This window comes from Dermacentor andersoni, chromosome 11, assembly GCF_023375885.2.
Source record: "Dermacentor andersoni chromosome 11, qqDerAnde1_hic_scaffold, whole genome shotgun sequence".
In the NCBI taxonomy this organism is placed as follows: domain Eukaryota; kingdom Metazoa; phylum Arthropoda; class Arachnida; order Ixodida; family Ixodidae; genus Dermacentor; species Dermacentor andersoni.
The window spans coordinates 113,766,700-113,783,463 of NC_092824.1; the positions used below are offsets into that span (position 1 = coordinate 113,766,700).

The 16,764-nt window shown below is 45.5% G+C and overlaps 2 long non-coding RNA genes across 2 annotated transcripts in view; one reads left to right on the top strand and one right to left on the bottom strand.

The window, feature by feature from the left end:
- Window positions 1-726: 726 nt before the first annotated feature.
- LOC129386944 (uncharacterized) overlaps window positions 727-16,764 on the bottom strand; it is a 107,334-nt gene continuing 91,296 nt past the window's right edge. Inside the window, exons 3-4 of the long non-coding RNA XR_008614286.1 lie at window positions 7,096-7,201; window positions 727-1,368 (exon numbers count right to left, since the gene is read on the bottom strand). This is a non-coding gene — a long non-coding RNA (uncharacterized lncRNA). The remainder of the gene's footprint in view (window positions 1,369-7,095; window positions 7,202-16,764) is intronic.
- On the top strand, window positions 3,001-8,115 carry LOC126539392 (uncharacterized). The gene is made up of 3 exons (XR_008614287.1): window positions 3,001-3,259; window positions 7,061-7,234; window positions 7,982-8,115. It is a non-coding gene; the product is annotated as an uncharacterized lncRNA (long non-coding RNA).

Sequence of the window (16,764 nt, forward strand, 5' to 3'; positions counted from 1 at the left end):
AGATAGATAGATAGATAGATAGATAGATAGATAGATAGATAGATAGATAGATAGATAGATAGATAGATAGATAGATAGATAGATAGATAGATAGATAGATAGATAGATAGATAGATAGATAGATAGATAGATAGATAGATAGATAGATAGATAGATAGATAGATAGATAGATAGATAGATAGATAGATAGATAGATAGATAGATAGATAGATAGATAGATAGATAGATAGATAGATAGATAGATAGATAGATAGATAGATAGATAGATAGATAGATAGATAGATAGATAGATAGATAGATAGATAGATAGATAGATAGATAGATAGATAGATAGATAGATAGATAGATAGATAGATAGATAGATAGATTAGATAGATAGATAGATAGATAGATAGATAGATAGATAGATAGATAGATAGATAGATAGATAGATAGATAGATAGATAGAGAGAGAGAGAGAGAGAGAGAGAGAGAGAGAGAGCTCGTTGGGCTGTTGCTGCGCTCGTAGACGAGAGGTTCGATTCGACCACGTCGCTCACGCATTTCTTCCTAGCATCACAGGCGGACTTTGCCAACTTTTGTAGTATCTAACCGAAAACTTGAGGTGTTTTGAGCGCAAGGCGAGCGCGTCACAGTGTGGACGAAATCGTAAGTTCGTAAGGGATACCCGGTATAGAAACCGTCACTTTGGTAAACGAGAGTGCACAAGGTCGCTCGTGACGCACTTGCGCCCGGCTGCAGATACGTCAGTCTACAAGTGTGCTACAGAGACAGCGGTGCCAAGTTCTGCCGAAGTACAACTGCAGTTTGCAGTAACCTAACCGTCCAGATCCAATCTAGCGTTGCTCTTTAGTGTGGCCTTTATTGTCTCGTCTGTTGTTCTCCTCCCTTCTACCCAGGTGGAGCGAACGCTCTCCCTCACCCGTGCACACGTTCCCATGAGCGCGGATGAACTCGTTCCGGGGCAAGTACCTGGTCAGGCGCGACGGCACGATCATCACGGCCGACGCCGCACTGCGCTCCAAGCGCCTCATCTGCCTCTACTTCGCGGCCCAGTGGTGTCCTCCCTGCGTGACCTTCACGCTAGTACTGGCCGACGCCTACCGCGAGGCCAAGAGCCAAGGACTGCCCGTCGAGGTATCAACGACGCGCTATAGAACTACATAGGAGCGAGACTATACAGCGGCGCGATTAGTGCAAGTGCGTAAAATAGTTCAAGAAAATTTAAACAAAAGATAGCTTGAGCTATACGAATAAGTTACCCTGCTACAATGCAAAAAGAAAGGCTGCTCTTACCATAAGAGAAGGCACGGTGAGCCAGAATGGACGCAAGAGTGAATCACCGGTGGCGACACCACCGCGAAGTGCCTGCACCATATCGCCGTGACGTCATGGATTCTTTTACGGCTAGGGCCTAGTGAGTATTCTTTCTTTTTTACCGGTAAAGAGATGGGGAATAGTACATTGTATTTTAGAGAAGCTAAAGACTGAATTTTGCAAGATTCAAGAACGTTTCACCGAGCCACAAAAACCCCGATACGAAAAAACGATTTCAATTCCGTGACGTCACAGTGACGTTCTGAAGGTACAGTTCCGGCGCGACATTTAGATATCGGTACTGTGACCCTCTTTTCTCTTCTAAACAAACTAATACCGCGAAATTAACGAAAATATTGTTTTGCTCTTCTAAACAAACTAATACCGCGAAATTAACGAAAATATTGTTTTGAAATGCAATTTTATTGGTCTTAAAGGAGTACTGACATTATATTTTCCACTGTTGATTATTTTTTTTTTCATTAAGTGAAGGTCCTAGACGTCTACAGCCAGTTTCGGTTTCGCTTCCCCAGGAGGATGCTGTGTCATCACGTCACGACACAGAACGTCGTCCCGTGGGAGCAGGACATTGCCACGTTTTCACAGTCGCTCCGGCTCGCTCAGTCGCCTCGTATGCTGCTACTCATTGCGAGAGCCGATGTAGTATACCATACGAGGTGAAGGAGTGAACCGGAGCGAGCGTCAACATGTCGCAATGCCCTGCTCCCACGTGACCACATACTGTCGTGACTGGCTGCAGAAAAGTTATTATATGAAATTATTAACGGCGCTATGAGACTTCTCACTATATTTTCTAACGTTTCGATGTCTACGACCTTCATCTAAAGCAAAACATGAATAGTCAAAAATGTAATGTCGGTACTCCTTTAACTGGTTTAATGTTTTCCTTAACTGTCCCTCTAAACACAGCATATCATCGCCATGTATTCCCCGCAAGTTGGCTTTTTGTGTTCGTCCTTATCACTAAAATTGCCAGTTCTGAAATATGCTTTTGAATTCGCTTACGTTCCTTTTGCACTGCATGCGAAATGAATTTTCGCCAACTGTCTCATCTGTCAACCTGGGCTATAAATGTATGCAAATTAACTCTCAGAAGGCATACGTCAATGACATTTTCCGCTGAGAGCAAACCCATAGTTAAAATCAAAGAAATCCAAGCGCAGTGTTCAGCTGATCCCAGACCCTTCACAGACTTCGCTCAATGACGTATGTTGTGCACGGAACATCACGGCCCCGGTGACGCCGTCGGTGGAAATTCGTCTGGAGTGTCGACATAATTTCTGTCGCAATATATAGGCATACACTAAAGGTAAGGAATGGTGGCGACACCGCCGTGAAATTTTCGCACCAGCTCTCCATGACGTGATGGAGTTGGACTGCATCTTCTCGGGCCCAGTTTATTATTTTTTTTTTCGGTAAAGACAGGCTTCATCGTAGAAGCCTAAGACTGAACCTAAAGAGTTTCGAGGACACTTAATGGGACACTTAATGTCCCACAACAGTCCAAATACAAGAAGATACTTTGAAGTTCAAGACGTCACACTGGCCATAGCAGCACTGGGTCTAGGCCCGAAATAAAAGAATAATGAAACATTGACCTTCATGTTTTTCTCTTATAACCATCAACCGGTTACTGCAAAATAATGAACAACAGATATTTGAGCAAATACTTCACAACTTTAAAGCTATTCAGGTATTTTTTTTTATTAGTGTCCCTTTTACACAAGTCTTGACACTGACTCTTACACACAATCACCAATGCGGTGGCCCGAGCCAGGAGATGGCAAGAAAGGGCATGTTCAGATTTGTTGACGCAGGTAGTGTACGTGTCCTCGGACCGAAACGAGGACGAAATGAACGCCTTCCTGAACAGCACCCACGAAAACTGGCCTGCGCTTCCCTACGGTGACAACCTGCAGTTGTGAGTACTGAGCTCACTTCGGCGGACGCATTGCTAACGAGAGGCGCTTGTTGTGGAAAACAGCAAGCCACTTAGTGAGTCTTCGTAGGCGACATGACCCACCTTGTAGCGGCTTGGCGGCTATGGTGTTGCGGTGCCAAGCACGAGGTCACGGCATCAAATCCCAGCTGTGGCGACCCTATTACGACGGCGGCGAAATGCAAAAAAAAGCCCCTTTGCCGTGTATGTGGTGCACGTCAATGATTCCCGGGTGGTAAAAGTTAATCCAGCGCCCTCCTTCCCCTCCCCCCCCCCCCCCCCCCCCCACACACACACTACGGCATGCCTCATAATCAGATCGTGGTTGCGGCCTATAAAGCCCCAGAATTTAATTTTTTATCTATTGATAGGCCACACAACAGTGGCTGCTCGCGCGACGCATTTTATTTGCGGGTAAATTTTATCAGCGGTTAAAACAATGGTAGCTGTAAGTCGATCAGCACCGGTAAGCGTCCTGTCCTCGTGGGCCTTCTGTCGAAGCACTTGTAAGCTTTGTGCTTTTTTTTTTTTTTGCAGCCATCAATTCCAGCGTCTAGAACACGTAACAGGGTGGACGCAATTAGACAAAAGCCTTACAGACTGCCATGCCTTACAGTCGTCAAGACTGTAGGCCAACGACGGTGGTCCTTGCGAAAAAGGAGGACGCTATCTGGCGCTTTTTTGTCGTTTACCGCCAATTTATTGCCGTTAGGGTGTGTTCGGATAAGAACAGACAAGGATGGTCACGACTGTTTTTAGTTTTCGGCGAAATTTTATACGAGGTGGGAAAATGCCTGTGTAGAAAGGAATCAACCTTAGTTTTTCCAAACTTGGCACGGATTTCTTCAAAAAATTCTTTCCACTAAAGGTGGAAAAGAGAATTTTCACGATTTGCAGATATTACAAATTCGAAGGCAGATCACTCTATAAAAAAAAACTAACGCATTGTACGCCGCCAATATTCGTTCAGTAAATCTACACCACTAGTAGCATTTGGCCACGATAATCAAATTTTAAAATGCATTTAGATTAATTAAATTCAGTTTGCCTTAATTCCGCATGAGAGGTGGTATAGAAAAGATGTTTAACATGTAGAATGTTGTGTTCTCTATACCGCGCATTTAAAGTTTGCAACGTTTTGCGACTCGATAACGAGATTTTTGCACTTTGTGTCAGTTAAAATTTCGTGTGTGTGTGTGCAAGAAATGCGTGTTGCAAAAGCAGTCGCAGTACGGCTCTGTGGAAGGATTTTTACGCTTAATGTAAAGGTTAAAGCGATGATGAAAGAACACTCGGGGTCTGTTTTGCGACTGTCCTCATCTGAACATACCCAGCTGGCTCATCCACTGCAGTGGCATCACCGCGCTTTCGCACTAGTCTGGTCCAGTCGTTCACGTTCACGGAGGGCATCTCAGATATGAGATGTAATTAGATATCAATGCCAGAGATAGGTTCCCCGGACTAGTCTTAAAAGAACTTGCTGTACGCACTCTCACGTGCTTGCTACCTCAGCGTGCCATATAATAGGAACACGGATGCAGAAGCCCGGAAAACTCAAGCTCAACTCCTTTCATGGCTAAAGAGAGGCAAGAGAGACACTGTATGGGTCACTCTTCTTTACTACAGCGAAACTAAACATATCCTAATTCAACACGATTGTGGTTATCATTTTATTTAAAGAACGAGAAGCATCGTTGGGATGACCGTAGGTAGGCTCAATTTTTTCACTTGAAGTAAAACAATGCGACATGTTTTTGTAGTAACTAATTTGCCAGCCCTGAGCGGGCATTCTGTAAAATATTCATAAATATCGGCAATAATTATTGTCTTTAATATCTCTCTAAAATGTTCCAATTTTCGCTATATTTTGCAATTTTGACATCTCTCGGATTTTATGACGAAATAAATACGTGGTTTAGTTAAATACTTTTTTTTCAGTTTACGAGAAACTTTTGAAGATTTGTCAGAAATATTTTGCAGCTTCATCGCCTTAGCTGAAATGCCCCCCCCCCCCCTACACATACACAGTACACGCACACTCACACACAAAAGCCCTCAGTCAGAGGCAGTTGCTGAAAAAACAAAGTTCGGCAATATTTCAAAAACATACTGTCGATGACACAAATTCCGCTTCCTGTGGGGCAGCGCTGGTGTTGTAGATCTACCGAAAAAATTAGGCGAGGTTCAATTCGTTAAAGTTATATGCCTTCTAAACTGTAAAATATAAACACTCTGTTGCGCCTTTTCGTACTAATTTTTGTAAAACGAAGATTCATTCCTTTCAACAGAGACATTTTCCCACCTTATATAAATATTTTGCTGAAAAATAAAAATAGTCGGAAGCCTCCTTAGTCTGTCCTTATGTGAACACAGCCGTTTCAAAGACAACTATAAGAATTTGTGAACATCGCATACCAAATAGTAGATCTATTAAAACGCGACGCTTCGTAGCCAACTCGGCTCCTTCCTCAGAAGTTAATGGTGGATAAGGGCAACGGAGTGCAACTTTTTGAAAGTATTTTATAATAGCTAGCCGCACCCCACCTCCATCAGCGTTTAACTTAACTTTGAGGAAGCAGCCAAATCGCCTCCGAAACTTCGGGTTTTAATAAATCCACGATTTGGTGTGAGACGTTCACAGATTCCTACTTATGATCCCAACGAAACAGATGATTCTGTCAAACCGTTTACCTTCGAAAGATAATGTTCCACGTGTTTTGTTAATCCTAAATTTCGTTTGATCACCGGTGGCATTTGCTTAAATTAACTCGCCGATCTGAACTACTAAGAGGCAGGTCTTATTTGCAGGAATAAAAGTGCGTAATTGACTTATCCAGAAGGTTTCACTAATTAAAGCCAAATTAGGGCCGGTGAGTTTGAAAGTCATATCCACTGAGAAGGAAATCTCAGGCTGGCTCCAGTTTTGAGATGCCCAAGTTCGGCGAGAACATGCATGGGTGCTTCAGATAAATGTGTGCAGTATTGCATTATGGTCGAAATGTAAGTGGAATAACGGTGCACTTTTTGCTGCTGAAAGAGCTTATCTGCAACTGACGCAAGGTTGAAATTTTGTTCCAAGTGGTTTTGTCTTGAGAACTCACCAGCTTCAAATAATCCGTTGCAGTCTGCGCCTAAAGAAAACGGTCGGATCACAGTTAATCAGCGCAAATTTGTTGATTAGTTAAATACGCATGTCGATTTCTCGGGCAACTAATGTACGCCTCTTCGAGCGATCCAGCTCAAGGAGCATATTGTGCCATCTGCAACCGGCAATTCTTAAAGATAGTGCTCAGCTCGTTACAGATTCTGCTAAGATTGTTAAGCTTAGGTTAAATGGGAAGCCTGCATGTTTGATTTAGCTGTTGTTATGATCTTTAGGCGGCCTTTTAGCGAGCACAACATACATTTAGTAGTCGTGCTGAATTTATTCTTTTTTGGGCGAAATGAAAAGGACCACGCAAAACCTAGCTTGCTTTAAATGCTGTCATCGGTGATTTCGCGACATCCTCCACAACGTTCGTGTTACCCATCAAGTAACTTAATTAAATGTTTGCTGTTTAAGCTTAAGTAATTATTTATGAAAAAAAAAACATTCTCATGACTAGCATATGAGCAACGCCCATCAAAATACAGAAGTCACCGTTGGCGTAAAGCCTGCCATTACTTCTATTATTATTATTATTATTCTTGGCAACATCTAGCTGGGACAGCTGGTGGTTTGCAGTCTCTTGCAATTTGGTTTTAAAATCTCTCTCTCTCTCTCTCTCTCTCTCTCTCTGATAGCGCTCTCAAGGCCCGGTACAAGATCGCCGCCATACCAACGCTGGTGGTACTCAGGGCCGACGGCAGCCTGGTGTGCGCCAACGGCAGGTCCCAAATCGTGGCCAAGTCCCACCTGGCGTTCGCGGACTGGCTCTCCTCCTCCTGAAGAAAGGGCCAACACATATATGCGCCACGGTAAAAATAAACACGCGCGTCTTGTTTTTGCGAGAAGCAACGAGCGTACCGCTGAAGAAAACAGACCGCCAACAGTCACATGCTCAGCGCGTGGAATGAACTAGAGAATCTTATATTTCAGTGCGACAGTTGTACACTGTTAATCCTGTTCCACATAAGTTCACCCAAGTAAGTGGTACACGTTTGCAAATATATGTCACGCATTTAGTGAAATTCGGGACAGTATACGGATTCCCAGCGTATAGCTTCGTACAACAAAGACAGGAACAATGTTATCGGCAGGGTCACACTCTGAATTTTGTTCCATGAAAGGTTGACTAAATAAGCAAAACATGTTTTTGCAAATATGCTCCACGTAGTGGAATGAAAGTAAAATGTTCCAACTTAGTGAAACTTACGTGGAATAAAGTCGCAGGCCAGCGCGGCACACTCGGCACAGCCACAGTGTATAAGCTGTTGGAGCGGCTACATTTTCGGCAGCACGCACTACGGAGTCTTCGCTTCGCGGCGAAGACTCTCGGCGTCATTTTCACGAGAACGATGTGATCTGTCCGCCCGGCCTCGACGGCGAGCTACGGCTTGTGCTGCTCCCTGCACAGCGCCCTGCTGGACCCAACGTTGTCTGGTTGTAGCCGCGTGCGCGTAGCTCTACGATTTGCTTCTACAGCAGCGGATATATTTAACACTTTTAACGTGTCGCGTGTGGTTTGGCGTCGCATTTACAAACGCACATCCATTTGTATGCAGGAATGGCCAACATTGCGGCGTCCAATTTTTACGGCTGTGACGAGACGACAGACCACCCTGCGTGTCACTGTCCATCCTTCGACGCTCAACGATCAAAGCTAGACTCCGCCGTTTTGATGACAGACCGCTCTAGGAATAAAGGCTCCGTGTTCCTCGGCCACTGGCATTCTGCCGTGGCCACACAAAACCCTACTGCACTTTGCAAAGGCGAACGGACTGTACGAATGCTTGTGGCTGTTACAGAACATTTCTCTGCGATTGTGTTCGCCTGTTTATTCTTTTTCCTACCTATTCTTCTTCCTTTCCCCCTGTAGAGTAGCCAACTGGGCATGTCCTCGGTTAACATCGCTGCCTTTCCCTCTTCTTTTATCTCTCTCAATTTCGCTCGCAAGGGCATTTGTATTGCATAGGTTCCACTTCGTAACGTCGGGAAATTTCCAAAAGTATGTTTCACTTAGTGGAACCTATGTCGAACGAGATTAATAGTCTGTGTGCGACTTCCACGGGGCATTGTTATGACATGCGTTAGGGAAGTCCTTACATCATTTTCATTTGCCAAGTGCAGACTTTCGAAGCTAATGAGTCGAGATTGCCGGTGAAACTGCATGCGCGCATTTTCAAAACACCCGCGACCGTTAACGCTTTTCCATATTTGTTCGAGGAAGCAGCGCTAGATGGCAGCAGGCACGCCGCTATTCCCTAAGCATCAAGACGGAAAATCCCGGCGGCCAGCCGCGCAACACCTCTGTAAATAGAGCCAAATAAAGTTTCATAACAACAACAACAACTAAGGAGAAAAATATACAGCAGTAAACATTCCCAGTTATATGAGTCATGTGTAAGCTGCAGGGAAAATGCGGAGACCACTGAGCACATCCTAATGGAATGCGAAGGGATTCACCTGCAGCGAGACCAGTACGCAGCGTATGCCTTCCAGAAGCGCTTGGATTTAAAGTGGACGGAAGCTTCAACCGGTCAACAGTCGAGATAAACAGGAGACGTTTAGAGTATTGGTGGAAAAAAGAAGCAGGGAAGAGATTGATACGACCAGATCATGTACCGGCATAGGTAGCAGTACAAGGCAGAGAAGTTCTAAGAGAGAGAGAGAATAAGGAGATGTACACAAAAAAAAAGTGCTAGAATGAAAGACGTGTAGCATACCTGATTAAATCAAACAGGCTATTGGAGTACTGGTTAACGCCCCGTTTCGAACAGGATGCCTATGAATCGTCATCATCATCATCAGCAGCATCATTCCCTATTGTATGACTGCGGTTCGACAAAACATTCTTGAAAGTATGTCGCGGTGACCGGAAGGAATGTACATGAACTCGGCCCTATTATCATATTACTACATGTCGTATGGTAGTGCGCTACGCATGTTACCTTAACAGAAATTAGTCTCTACCGACGCGTCTTTGCAGCGGTAATGCCACAGGCTCGATCACAAAATACTAGGTCACACGGGCACCGTGCGCTTCTATCTAAATCATCTCACCGTGCAAGATGCAAACGCTGACAGCTGTTTGTGGTTTAGACGCCGCCGCGAGTCTTTGCTTGTGTTACTGTGCTTGATGAGTTCAGTACAACTGGCTCAATGGGACTTGCCGGTTATAGAGCACTGGTACTACTTCTACACTGCGAAAGAATATCTGACAAAGAAAACACGGGATATTTTTACTAGATAAAATTTCTTCCGACAGAAAAAAATAGAGATTCCTTGATTTTAAGACTGATTTTCTTTTCTTGTTAGTCCTGCAGGTTGCTCTTGAGTTTAAGGGAAGTTGTTTCTATACTGGAAAGCGAAAAAATCATGCAGCTTCACCAGCGATGCACTAAAGGGCCGGCAAGTCAACCTCATTTGCACGAGCTAATTGGTCTTAATTTCTAGAAAAAGATACAGCTGCTCTCCGGACGAGTCACGCCACTCACAGCGTGGTTATATAGTTATACTAATAGGGTTGATCGTTGGATGTCTCGTTGCACCGGGTGTCCTGTTGCCGGGCGTATTAATTGTCGCATCTCGTATGTTCTACGTAGCGTGGTTACCTGTACTTTTATGATCTGTTACAACCGCATCGCTGCATTCGATTATTTCGTACTCCATGAAAGATGCAGTCATCAGGGGAGTAAAAGTTAGTCCCATAAACAAGTAAACTACGTAAAAATATTGTTTTGATGTTAGATCACGGATAAATCCATCACAGAAGATGTTAGCTAAACTAAAGAAAGCATGAGAAACGGAAAATAGAAAACAAAAAGAAAAATAAGACACTAAAATTGCCTTTTTTTTTTCTAGTTCTCGCAGAAAAAGAATTTACGGCGTAGCACAGTCGGCCTGCGCTAAAGCAGTACATTTTGGCTTGAGATTCTCACGAAGGCTCAAAGAGAGTCCTTAATTCCCTACGAACAGCCTGAAACCGTGAGATGTATATCCATCCTTCTAAAGTCCATTTAGTAGGTCTGAAAAATGGCGGGGGGTTCACGACTTTGGTGACCAGCGAATGCCCAGGACGTCTCGCAAAACTTTGGCGAGTCCAGTGTTGGTCCCTCTCTCTCTCTCTTTCTCTTCTTTTTTTTTTTTTTGAGCATATCGGTAAACTGAGGCAAGTAAGTCGCTATATTTTCACTAAGTATTGCTCCAAAGTCGCTAAAATTGTCGCTAAAACTATGGAGTGATTGTAATGTAATGTAGGCTTCCTGGAACACTTACAATATAGAATGTGGGCTAACATCGCGCTTGGAATATAGGAATTTAGGAATATAGGCTAAACTCATCTAAAAGAACGTACGAACATTCTTCTAGCATCTTCGCAGGTGAGGAATAGAGACTGAATTTATTAGGATGTTGTAGAGGACTTCACTTATTATTGAATTTAGAAAACTGTGCATGATGACAGCTGAAATCAGGCTTTTACTTTCAGATTATAAGATTAAAAACTCGACACGCTTCAAAAGATAATCGGTAATCCGATTCCCCCATCAGAAAGGTGCACTTAATCTGTCTACGTAATTCGCAAACTTTATAGCTTTAGGCGCTCGTAAATGGAGAAATAGATTGCGCGACACGATCTTAATTGATCGTGTTAAAATGGCGATAAAAATTACGCGAACTCGTATAGGTCAGACACTACGTTGCCGTTCCTTGATCCACTTGAATGCTTCGTGCAGCAGTGACTTCTCTAGTAGCCTTGAGAAACGGAGGTAGTGCGTTGATTCGCGTGAATCAAGCCCAGCCGCTCCGATATGTATACGTATTTCACATGTTCACATGTCCACATGTCCACATGTCCTTATTATTCACCTGCTACGTTCCAGATACCACTACAAGATTTAAATTTATTGTGATATTTTGATTATTTAATTTACTTCTAAGCACGTGCCCATTCACTAATCGAACTTATTTGGTGAAACTGGGCCCAGCGTCGTTAAGACCCTTGCTAATAAATTTTCTAAAGAATAAGAAAGACACGTATTATAGTAGCGCAGTTTGAAGCTGTCTTCCCCGGTGCAATTATCCATAGCCTACGGCCTCCGTGAGTGCAGACCACCGTTGCTTCACCATTGTCACGTAGTCCACGTGCGGTACAGGCAATTTTGGTGGCCTTTTTCTGGAGCTTGAATAATAATTAAGCGTTAGCAGGTTAATTTTTAAGGATTTTCCTTAACTTCGAAGTCAATAAAATATCACCACTTGTTCTGTCAGAAACATTTGTCGCTAAACAGACCAGAAAGTCGCTAAATTTAGCGAGAAGATCGCTAAAATGGCAACACTGTCGACGACCAGCTGTGATAAAATGCTGTTTTGGCAAGAAAGGATGCTGAATCTACCTCACAACCTGCCCAGTCAACAGTGCAGCACGCGAGCACCATGCGTCCTGACACCAGACCAGCTAGAATGGAACTGGGTCGTATTGAACACGTTATACATCGAATTGCGTCATATATGCTTGCTCTTGAGTTTTGATTCCCATAGCGGTACCTCTAACTTTCTGTGCTATATATATATATATATATATATATATATATATATATATATATATATAGCCATGACCTTTTAAGCCATGGCTGAAGAGCTGATGATGTGCTGCTCGCCACTTTTGTATACGTAGAATACGTTATTTCAACTGCTATTTCGTTACCATGCCTAAACTAATGGTTGGGCACCATCGGAAATGCACTCTCATCTCCGCACATTTCTGCTCCATACAAGAACAAATATACCAAGGTGATTCAAGCGCGCCTTGTAGAAAAGCTGTGCGGACCATTGAATCAATTGTTGAAGCGTCACAGCACCTATCCAGACGTATGTAAACTGAACGACCAGGCTTGCAGCGGCTCTTAATTGGCTGTCCAAGGATTGTAGCGCAAAAGCAAACTCTGCGATAGTAGGTGGTGAACAGCCCTCTTGGTGGTGAAAGACATTCGGAGTATGGGTGTCGCTCGCTACGCTCCCCGATGTAGCAGCATAGCAGAGGATGTCCTCCTCTCACGTCACCACCATATGCGTCATGCAGCTCCTGGGGAACGAAGCTGAAAGTGGTTCACAGAAATGCATTCACAGTAAATTATTTAGGGCACTCTGAGGCTTGTCAATATTTCAAGATTTCAAGGTCGAATACCTTCATTTAAAGCACAAAAATAAGTTTTAGGAACGTTATGTCAGCCCTCCTTTAAAGGTAACTATATTTATAAAATACTGAGCTAACATTTGAACCAAAATAGCCATACGATTGAGTCAGCGCGCTGCGAAGGAGATCGCAGCTTGATACCGGCGCCCATTCGTGCTCGCCCGACGGTGATGCGGGAGCGCTGACGTCACTCGTGGGCGTCTCCTACAGGCACCTCGCAAGTGCACACTTTCTGTTTTGCGGCTGAAGCTCACTGGAATTCATTACTCCGTGAAAATTTGCAGCGTTAGATTTTTGAAAGTCTGCAAGGTTATGAACTCTTAGGACGGCGGACTCTGAAGTCCCGCATTAGGATAGATCATCTGACTTTTTCTTTTTAAGTAAATTGCTCTAACTTTGCGATCACCCGCCCGATTACTACCTCTAACCATGTTAAGGTGTCTGTTGCTGCTGCAAAAAAAATATATATATACTGGTGAAATAAAACCATTCACCTTTCCTATTCGTAAGGAATTTCGAACGCAATTCTTGAGGCACCCTGTACATCGCCTAGTACGTAAGGGTTCTTTCTAACGCAACCCCACTAGTTTCAGGCTACGCAACGGCGAGGTCGAGTGCCGCAGTGAAAGGCGAGCAGCTGCCACGCGAGGTTATTTGTCAAAAAGAAACAAAATACGTGCAGGACTGCTTTTGTGATGACAGAGAAGCGTCACACACGCCAAGCCACGCAAGACGGGGCCATGACTGCAACAGTGGATTCACTGTCCCTTTTTTTTTTTTTTTTATAGTGCGTCCACGGTGGAAGGTTTTGTTATGCGCATTTGCAACTGCGATGCCGTAATGCGAGTGGTCTGCTGACTGACTGCATGCTCTCTGCGTTGCAGAGAAACGAACTCTCTCGTTAGCAGTGAGCTAAATAATAATAATAATAATGATAATAAATGAATAAAAGAAATGGAAGCACACCGCAGTGTGTGTGTGTGCGGCGTGCGATCTGTGCGATTTGAACAGCTCGTTCAGGATGTCCAAAAAGCGCAGTGAGGAAGTAAACAAAAGTATGGTGGTAATTGGGAATGACGGGACAGGGAGAGTCACCACCTCCCTGTCCCGTCGTGGGCGGAGCCACTAACTTGATTGAGGAGCCTTCGGTTCCCCCCAATCAAGTTCCTCAGGACACTCTAATAAAGTTCTTGTCACTGTCACTGTGAATGACATCGCAATTTCACGTGCGTTGTGATAGCGCAAGACCTGTAGTTCGTCTGATAACATCTGTGGGGTGCACTCAGAGGACGGGTGTACGAGAACAATCCTCGCCCACTGCAGGAAACGCAGGCCCAGCCGTTACTCACAGCACATTAAACAGATAACTCTAGCAACCCTCCGACAAATGTTTAACAATGCGCAGCGTCGTGTGCAGACATGTATTCAAGCGGGTGACGCAGTCATCACTGCACTTTCGTATAAGTAATACTTGAGAATTTAAGACCACCATTTCCACTGCCCAGTTTACTCACCCAGATAGGACACCGCGAAAGACAGCTTGCGGAAAGCTTCAGGCTGAGTTATGATTGCAAACAATGCCGCGTGATTGCGAGCTCATTTAGTCGACATGCGGAATTCACGACGAGTGCGAAGAGCAACCCGACTTTAGGTTGGGTGTCAACCTTCGCAAGTTGTCAGCGAAACAGCGCACACCACGACAGGCTCTTCGGAGCAATGAGTGAGCCGGAGGCAACGCACTCGCAGGCGTGGTTATTCGGCTTTAATACTAGACCGGTTATGTCTGCCTTCGCTCGCCTTCGATCGCCCAGAACGACATTTCTCGTTTCAAGAGTGCTATTGAAGAACACCATCCGTCAAATCCCACCATCTAACCTTTCCTGCCACCTCTCTTGTGCGCGACCCTCATTTAATGTCTAGATTCCGGGGACCTTTGACGTGTTACGAATAAATCAATAAATAAACTGCGCGCGGTACAGCCGTCACTGCTTCGAACTTCCTTCCGCAACACCCGGAGCACAAACAATGGCGGCAACCAATAGCGGCAGCAGCGCGTTCCTGAAGTCGCACGCATCTGCCGCGCATTCTTCCAGCGGCGCCGCGCGCAGCGGAGAAAAAGAAGCGTCCGCAGGGCGAGACGACGACAGGCGTAGCGCCGAAGGCGTGCGAAGCCAGGGTTTCGAAAGCAAGCGAGGTCAACGTGTTTTTTGTTTTTGTTTTGTTTTGTTTTTTCCAGCCGCTCGCCGGCCACCTCCCGTGCCCTTCGCCCACGGGGGAAAGAAAGGCCCGCCCCACGCGACGCTCGCTCGCGCTCGCAGCCTGGCTGCCGGCACCACGCCTGCAGCTTCGCGACACCTCTGCCCCTGACGTCTGTGGACGGTTTCAACACCCACGCTGCAGTCTGCGGGGCATACCTCCACACCAAACACGCGCACAGGCACACTGAACACACATACCCAAGAGCCGGAGTGAGAAGGTGTGTGCGTGTTTTCTCGTCTGCGCGTCCCTCCCCAACCGTATACACACCTGTCGCCAACTCCTGTCGCCGAGTGGCTGACTCAGGCCACCGGCTTGAACGACCACAGGTACGTCGCGGACTCCATCGGAACAGCGCTAAAGGACTGCGCCACAGAGGCCATGGGTTGAGGGCTCGGACGTTACATAAACCTACCTTTCGGATAAAGCGTCTCCTCCCTCTCCCTCGCGTCCACGCGGTCGTCTCCGCACTGATGCATGATTTTTCCGTAATTTCCACGATATTTCGAACTAGAATCGATGAGTTCTCGCCAGTATACGTGAATGAGCCGACTGCTTAAAAAATTGAAAAGCCAAATGAAATTATATATAGTCTAACGTCGCACAGCAATATGAAAGTCACGAGACGCGCTATACAGTGCATCTAAACCTAAGTACACGAGCGTTTTCACATCCAGCCTACCCACCTCCTTTTCGTTATGCAGCCTCCACGGACAGCCTCGCGAATCATCAAACTTGCGGCCTAGTACCCAGCAGCAGAACGCCATAACCACTGAGTCGCCGCGGCGGGTTGCCTGTTGTGTATGCCTGCCGTTTTGTCGACATGAGGTTCTATGCCAATCGAAGGCATATTGCTACTTTTTGCGCAGTGTCAACACCCCACCCTTTGAGATACGTCTTCCGTGGACTAGCGTTTCAACCTTTATTGCGCGTTCGTTCTGGATGACACTTTGTAGATTGCTCCGATCAGTGGACTCGCCTTCGTCGGGGCGCGACACTCTTTCCAATCCCTGTAAACATCCTTCAATCTTTAATTCCTATTGTGCCTGTACCGAGCGCTTCATTCGGAAAGTGGAAGGCAAAAGCACGCGAAGACGTTCTTTAAATTTACTCTTGTTTGTCTTTCGTTACAAGGACGCGGAGTGACAGCACTATGCAAAAGTCAGGTGGCACGCATCCTTTGCATCCAACGCCCTCGTGGCCCACATACCGCTCGCCTCTCCGCTTCGCGTTCTCAACGGACACGCTAAAACCGCGGCTGTCGTGTGAAAAGCGCACGCCATTGCCATTCTTCGTGTCAACTTACCGCAGCGTACCGCCACCACCACCAAGTCAACTTATCATCAGTAATTTATGTTCACTGCAGGACAAATGCCTCTCGCGGTGATCTTCAAATGCACAGGACTGTGTCGCATCGAACGATTGCATTCTGTGCCAGCAAATTTCATCACACCAGCCAAATCCCTCCCGTCCTCGACTGGGTTTACGCTTCCTCATCACCAATTGTGCTACAACCAATGGCGTAGGCAGAATTTTCTTTCGCGGTGGCGCGCACCCAGCTGACCATGGAAGGGGCAGGGAGGCTGCGAAATTAAATTGCATACCAACACAGTAATTTCGCGGCGGTAGTGGGGGGCGGGGGGGGGGGGGGGGGGGCACGTGCTCGCTGGTCCACTCCCTGGCTACGCCACTTGTTACCACATGTTCTCTGTTGTACGCATTACACAGCCTGCACAACTTTATCTTTTTCTCATTTGTACCCAGACCGCTGTCTACCTGTCTTTACGCCTATCAGCTTTCGTTCCATCGCTCGTTGTGAGGTCCTTAGCTTCTCCTGCGGGTTCTTTGTCACCCTCCAAATTTTCCTTCCATAAGTTATTATTGGTAGAATGCAAT